Source organism: Ictalurus punctatus, unplaced genomic scaffold (genome assembly GCF_001660625.3).
Source record: "Ictalurus punctatus breed USDA103 unplaced genomic scaffold, Coco_2.0 Super-Scaffold_100046, whole genome shotgun sequence".
Classification (NCBI taxonomy): Eukaryota; Metazoa; Chordata; class Actinopteri; order Siluriformes; family Ictaluridae; genus Ictalurus; species Ictalurus punctatus.
The window spans coordinates 6,299,572-6,307,656 of record NW_026521087.1 but is presented as its reverse complement, the minus strand read 5'-3'; positions in this window follow the sequence as shown (position 1 = coordinate 6,307,656).

Sequence of the window (8,085 nt, the reverse complement as noted above, 5' to 3'; positions counted from 1 at the left end):
GCACCTGTCAGTTACAGGTCGGTACACGCACGCACGCACCTGTCAGTTACAGGTCGGTACACGCACGCACGCACGCACCTATCAGTTACAGGTAGGTACACGCACGCACGCACGCACGCACCTGTCAGTTACAGGTAGGTACACGCACGCACGCACCTGTCAGTTACAGGTAGGTACACGCACGCACGCACGCACGCACCTGTCAGTTACAGGTAGGTACACGCACGCACGCACGCACGCACCTGTCAGTTACCAGGTAGGTACACGCACGCACGCACGCACGCACGCACGCACGCACCTACGCACGCACGCACCTACGCACCTGTCAGTTACAGATAGGTACACGCCCACACGCACACACCTTTCAGTTACAGGTAGGTACACGCACGCACGCACCTGTCAGTTACAGGTAGGTACACGCACGCACGCACCTGTCAGTTACAGGTAGGTACACGCACGCACGCACCTGTCAGTTACAGGTAGGTACACGCACGCACGCACCTGTCAGTTACAGGTAGGTACACGCACGCACGCACTTGTCAGTTACAGGTAGGTACACGCACGCACGCACCTACCTGTCAGTTACAGGTAGGTACACGCACGCACGCACCTGTCAGTTACAGGTAGGTACACGCACGCACGCACCTGTCAGTTACAGGTAGGTACACGCACGCACGCACCTGTCAGTTACAGGTCGGTACACGCACGCACGCACCTGTCAGTTACAGGTCGGTACACGCACGCACGCACCTGTCAGTTACAGGTCGGTACACGCACGCACGCACGCACCTGTCAGTTACAGGTCGGTACATGCACGCACGCACGCACGCACCTGTCAGATACAGGTAGGTACACGCACGCACGCACGCACGCACCTGTCAGTTACAGGTAGGTACATGCACGCACGCACGCACGCACCTGTCAGTTACAGGTAGGTACATGCACACACGCACCTGTCAGTTACAGGTAGGTACACGCACGCACCTGTCAGTTACAGGTAGGTAAACGCACGCACGCACGCACGCACCTGTCAGTTACAGGTAGGTACACGCACGCACGCACCTGTCAGTTACAGGTAGGTACACGCACGCACGCACGCACGCACCTGTCAGTTACCAGGTAGGTACACGCACGCACGCACGCACGCACGCACCTACGCACCTGTCAGTTACAGATAGGTACACGCCCACACGCACACACCTTTCAGTTACAGGTAGGTACACGCATGCACGCACCTGTCAGTTACAGGTAGGTACACGCACGCACGCACTCACGCACTTGTCAGTTACAGGTAGGTACACGCACGCACGCACCTGTCAGTTACAGGTAGGTACACTCACGCACGCACTCACGCACTTGTCAGTTACAGGTAGGTACACGCACACACGCACCTGTCAGTTACAGGTAGGTACACGCACGCACGCACCTGTCAGTTACAGGTAGGTACGCGCACACACGCACGCACCTGTCAGTTACAGGTAGGTACGCGCACACACGCACGCACCTGTCAGTTACAGGTAGGTACACGCACACACGCACGCACCTTTCAGTTACAGGTAGGTACACGCACGCACGCACCTTTCAGTTACAGGTAGGTACACGCACGCAAGCACACACGCACCTGTCAGTTACAGGTAGGTACACGCACACACGCACGCACCTTTCAGTTACAGGTAGGTACACGCTCGCACGCACCTGTCAGTTACAGGTAGGTACACGCACGCACGCACCTGTCAGTTACAGGTAGGTACACGCACGCACGCACCTGTCAGTTACAGGTAGGTGCACGCACGCACGCACCTGTCAGTTACAGGTAGGTGCACGCACGCACGCACCTGTCAGTTACAGGTAGGTGCACGCACACACGTACGCATGCACCTGTCAGTTACAGGTAGGTGCACGCACACACGTACGCACGCACCTGTCAGTTACAGGTAGGTACACGCACGCAAGCACGCACGCACCTGGCAGTTACAGGTAGGTACACGCACACACGCAGGCACCTTTCAGTTACAGGTAGGTACACGCACGCACGCACCTGTCAATTACAGGTAGGTACACGCACGCACGCACGCACCTGTCAGTTACAGGTAGGTACAAGCACGCACGCACGCACGCACCTGTCAGTTACAGGTAGGTACACGCACGCACGCACGCACGCACCTACGCACCTGTCAGTTACAGGTAGGTACACGCACGCACGCACGCACCTGTCAGTTACAGGTAGGTACACGCACGCACGCACGCACCTTTCAGTTACAGGTAGGTACACGCACGCACGCACCTGTCAGTTACAGGTAGGTACACGGACGCAAGCACGCACCTGTCAGTTACAGGTAGGTACACGGACGCAAGCACGCACCTGTCAGTTACAGGTAGGTACACGCACGCACGCACCTGTCAGTTACAGGTAGGTACACGCACGCACCTGTCAGTTACAGGTAGGTACACTCACGCACCTTTCAGTTACAGGTAGGTACACGCACGCACGCACCTGTCAGTTACAGGTAGGTACACGCACGCACGCACGCACCTGTCAGTTACAGGTAGGTACACGCACGCACGCACCTGTCAGTTACAGGTAGGTACACGCACGCACGCACCTGTCAGTTACAGGTAGGTACACGCACGCACGCACCTGTCAGTTACAGGTAGGTACACGCACACACGCACGCACCTTTCAGTTACAGGTAGGTACACGCACGCAAGCACACACGCACCTGTCAGTTACAGGTAGGTACACGCACGCACGCACCTGTCAGTTACAGGTAGGTACACGCACACACGCAGGCACCTTTCAATTACAGGTAGGTACACGCACGCACGCACCTGTCAATTACAGGTAGGTACACGCACGCACGCACGTATGCACCTGTCAGTTACAGATAGGTACACGCACACACGCACGTACGCACCTGTCAGTTACAGATAGGTACACGCACACACGCACGCACCTTTCAGTTACAGGTAGGTACACGCACGCACGCACGCACCTGTCAGTTACAGGTAGGTACACGCACGCACGCACCTGTCAGTTACCGGTAGGTACATGCACACACGCACGCACCTTTCAGTTACAGGTAGGTACATGCACACACGCACGCACCTTTCAGTTACAGGTAGGTACACGCACGCACGCACCTTTCAGTTACAGGTAGGTACACGCACGAACGCACCTGTCAGTTACAGGTAGGTACACGCACGCACGCACCTACGCACCTGTCAGTTACAGGTAGGTACACGCACGCACATACGCACCTGTCAGTTACAGGTAGGTACACGCACGCACGCACACACCTTTCAGTTACAAGTAGGTGCACGCACCTGGCAGTTACAGGTAGGTTCACGCACGCACGCACGTGTCAGTTACAGGTAGGTACACGCACGCACGCACGTGTCAGTTACAGGTAGGTACACGCACGCACGCACGTGTCAGTTACAGGTAGGTACACGCACGCACGCACGTGTCAGTTACAGGTAGGTACACGCACACACGCAGGCACCTTTCAGTTACAGGTAGGTACACGCACGCACGCACGTACGCACCTGTCAGTTACAGATAGGTACACGCACACACCTTTCAGTTACAGATAGGTACACGCACACACCTTTCAGTTACAGGTAGGTACACGCACGCACGCACCTTTCAGTTACAGGTAGGTACACGCACGCACGCACGCACACACCTTTCAGTTACAGGTAGGTACACGCACGCACGCACGCACGCAGCTTTCAGTTACAGGTAGGTACACGCACGCACGCACCTGTCAGTTACAGGTAGGTACACGCACACACGCACGCACCTTTCAGTTACAGGTAGGTACACGCACGCAAGCACACACGCACCTGTCAGTTACAGGTAGGTACACGCACGCACCTGTCAGTTACAGGTAGGTACACGCACGCACGCACCTGTCAATTACAGGTAGGTACACGCATGCACGCACCTGTCAGTTACAGGTAGGTACACGCACACACGCACGCACCTGTCAGTTACAGGTAGGTACACGCACGCAAGCACGCACGCACCTGGCAATTACAGGTAGGTACACGCACGCACGCACCTGTCAATTACAGGTAGGTACACGCACACACGCACGCACCTGTCAGTTACAGGTAGGTACACGCACGCAAGCACGCACGCACCTGGCAATTACAGGTAGGCACACGCAGGCACCTTTCAGTTACAGGTAGGTACACGCACGCAAGCACACACGCACCTGTCAGTTACAGGTAGGTACACGCACGCACCTGTCAGTTACAGGTATGTACACGCACGCACGCACCTGTCAATTACAGGTAGGTACACGCACGCACGCACCTGTCAGTTACAGGTAGGTACACGCACGCACGCACCTGTCAGTTACAGGTAGGTACACGCACGCACGCACGCACGCACCTACGCACCTGTCAGTTACAGGTAGGTACACGCACGCACGCACGCACCTGTCAGTTACAGGTAGGTACACGCACGCACGCACGCACCTTTCAGTTACAGGTAGGTACACGCACGCACGCAGGCACCTTTCAGTTACAGGTAGGTACACGCACGCACGCAGGCACCTTTCAGTTACAGGTAGGTACACGCACGCACGCACCTGTCAGTTACAGGTAGGTACACGCACGCACGCACCTGTCAGTTACAGGTAGGTACACGCACCTACGCACCTGTCAGTTACAGGTAGGTACACGCACGCACGCACGCACCTGTCAGTTACAGGTAGGTACACGCACGCACGCACGCACCTTTCAGTTACAGGTAGGTACACGCACGCACGCAGGCACCTTTCAGTTACAGGTAGGTACACGCACGCACGCACCTGTCAGTTACAGGTAGGTACACGCACGCACGCACCTGTCAGTTACAGGTAGGTACACGCACGCACGCACCTGTCAGTTACAGGTAGGTACACGCACGCACGCACCTGTCAGTTACAGGTAGGTACACGCACACACGCACGCACCTTTCAGTTACAGGTAGGTACACGCACGCAAGCACACACGCACCTGTCAGTTACAGGTAGGTACACGCACGCACGCACTTGTCAGTTACAGGTAGGTACACGCACGAACGATCGCACGTGTCAGTTACAGGTAGGTACAAGCACGCACGCACGTGTCAGTTACAGGTAGGTACACGCACACACGCAGGCACCTTTCAATTACACGTAGGTACACGCACGCACGCACCTGTCAATTACAGGTAGGTACACGCACGCACGCACGTATGCACCTGTCAGTTACAGATAGGTACACGCACGCACCTGTCAGTTACAGGTAGGTACACGCACGCACGCACCTGTCAGTTACAGATAGGTACACGCACACACGCACGCACCTTTCAGTTACAGGTAGGTACACGCACGCACGCACGCACCTGTCAGTTACAGGTAGGTACATGCACGCACCTTTCAGTTACACGTAGGTACACGCACGAACGCACCTGTCAGTTACAGGTAGGTACGTGCACGCACGCCCGTACGCACCTGTCAGTTACAGGTAGGTACACGCACGCACGCACACACCTTTCAGTTACAAGTAGGTACACGCACCTGGCAGTTACAGGTAGGTTCACGCACGCACGCACGTGTCAGTTACAGGTAGGTACACGCACGCACGCACGTGTCAGTTACAGGTAGGTACACGCACACACGCAGGCACCTTTCAGTTACAGGTAGGTACACGCACGCACGCACGCACGTACGCACCTGTCAGTTACAGATAGGTACACGCACGCACGCACTTGTCAGTTACAGGTAGGTACACGCACGGACGCACCTACCTGTCAGTTACAGGTAGGTACACGCACGCACGCACCTGTCAGTTACAGGTAGGTACACGCACGCACGCACCTGTCAGTTACAGGTAGGTACACGCACGCACGCACCTGTCAGTTACAGGTCGGTACACGCACGCACGCACCTGTCAGTTACAGGTCGGTACACGCACGCACGCACCTGTCAGTTACAGGTCGGTACACGCACGCACGCACGCACCTGTCAGTTACAGGTCGGTACATGCACGCACGCACGCACGCACCTGTCAGATACAGGTAGGTACACGCACGCACGCACGCACGCACCTGTCAGTTACAGGTAGGTACACGCACGCACGCACCTGTCAGTTACAGGTAGGTACATGCACACACGCACCTGTCAGTTACAGGTAGGTACACGCACGCACCTGTCAGTTACAGGTAGGTAAACGCACGCACGCACGCACGCACCTGTCAGTTACAGGTAGGTACACGCACGCACGCAACTGTCAGTTACAGGTAGGTACACGCACGCACGCACGCACGCACGCACCTGTCAGTTACCAGGTAGGTACACGCACGCACGCACGCACGCACCTACGCACCTGTCAGTTACAGATAGGTACACGCCCACACGCACACACCTTTCAGTTACAGGTAGGTACACGCACTCACGCACTTGTCAGTTACAGGTAGGTACACGCACGCACGCACCTGTCAGTTACAGGTAGGTACACGCACGCACGCACCTGTCAGTTACAGGTAGGTACACTCACGCACGCACTCACGCACTTGTCAGTTACAGGTAGGTACACGCACGCACGCACCTGTCAGTTACAGGTAGGTACACGCACGCACGCACCTGTCAGTTACAGGTAGGTACACGCACGCACCTGTCAGTTACAGGTAGGTACACGCACACACGCACGCACCTTTCAGTTACAGGTAGGTACACGCACGCACGCACCTGTCAGTTACAGGTAGGTACACGCACGCACGCACCTTTCAGTTACAGGTAGGTACACGCACGCAAGCACACACGCACCTGTCAGTTACAGGTAGGTACACGCACACACGCACGCACCTTTCAGTTACAGGTAGGTACACGCACGCACGCACCTGTCAGTTACAGGTAGGTGCACGCACGCACGCACCTGTCAGTTACAGGTAGGTGCACGCACGCACGCACCTGTCAGTTACAGGTAGGTGCACGCACACACGCACGCACGCACCTGTCAGTTACAGGTAGGTGCACGCACGCACGCACCTGTCAGTTACAGGTAGGTGCACGCACGCACGCACCTGTCAGTTACAGGTAGGTGCACGCACACACGTACGCACGCACCTGTCAGTTACAGGTAGGTGCACGCACACACGTACGCACGCACCTGTCAGTTACAGGTAGGTACACGCACGCAAGCACGCACGCACGTGTCAGTTACAGGTAGGTACACGCACACACGCAGGCACCTTTCAGTTACAGGTAGGTACACGCACGCACGCACCTGTCAGTTACAGGTAGGTACACGCACGCACGCACCTGTCAGTTACAGGTAGGTACAAGCACGCACGCACGCACGCACCTGTCAGTTACAGGTAGGTACACGCACGCACGCACGCACGCACCTACGCACCTGTCAGTTACAGGTAGGTACACGCACGCACGCACGCACCTTTCAGTTACAGGTAGGTACACGGACGCAAGCACGCACCTGTCAGTTACAGGTAGGTACACGCACGCACGCACCTGTCAGTTACAGGTAGGTACACGCACGCACCTGTCAGTTACAGGTAGGTACACTCACGCACCTTTCAGTTACAGGTAGGTACACGCACGCACGCACCTGTCAGTTACAGGTAGGTACACGCACGCACGCACCTGTCAGTTACAGGTAGGTACACGCACGCACGCACCTGTCAGTTACAGTTAGGTACACACACACACGCACGCACCTTTCAGTTACAGGTAGGTACACGCACGCACGCACTTGTCAGTTACAGGTAGGTACACGCACGAACGCTCGCACGTGTCAGTTACAGGAAGGTACAAGCACGCACGCACGTGTCAGTTACAGGTAGGTACACGCACACACGCAGGCACCTTTCAATTACAGGTAGGTACACGCACGCACGCACCTGTCAATTACAGGTAGGTACACGCACGCACGCACGTATGCACCTGTCAGTTACAGATAGGTACACGCACGCACCTGTCAGTTACAGGTAGGTACACGCACACACGCACGTACGCACCTGTCAGTTACAGATAGGTACACGCACACACGCACGCACCTTTCAGTTACAGGTAGGTACACGCACGCACGCACGCA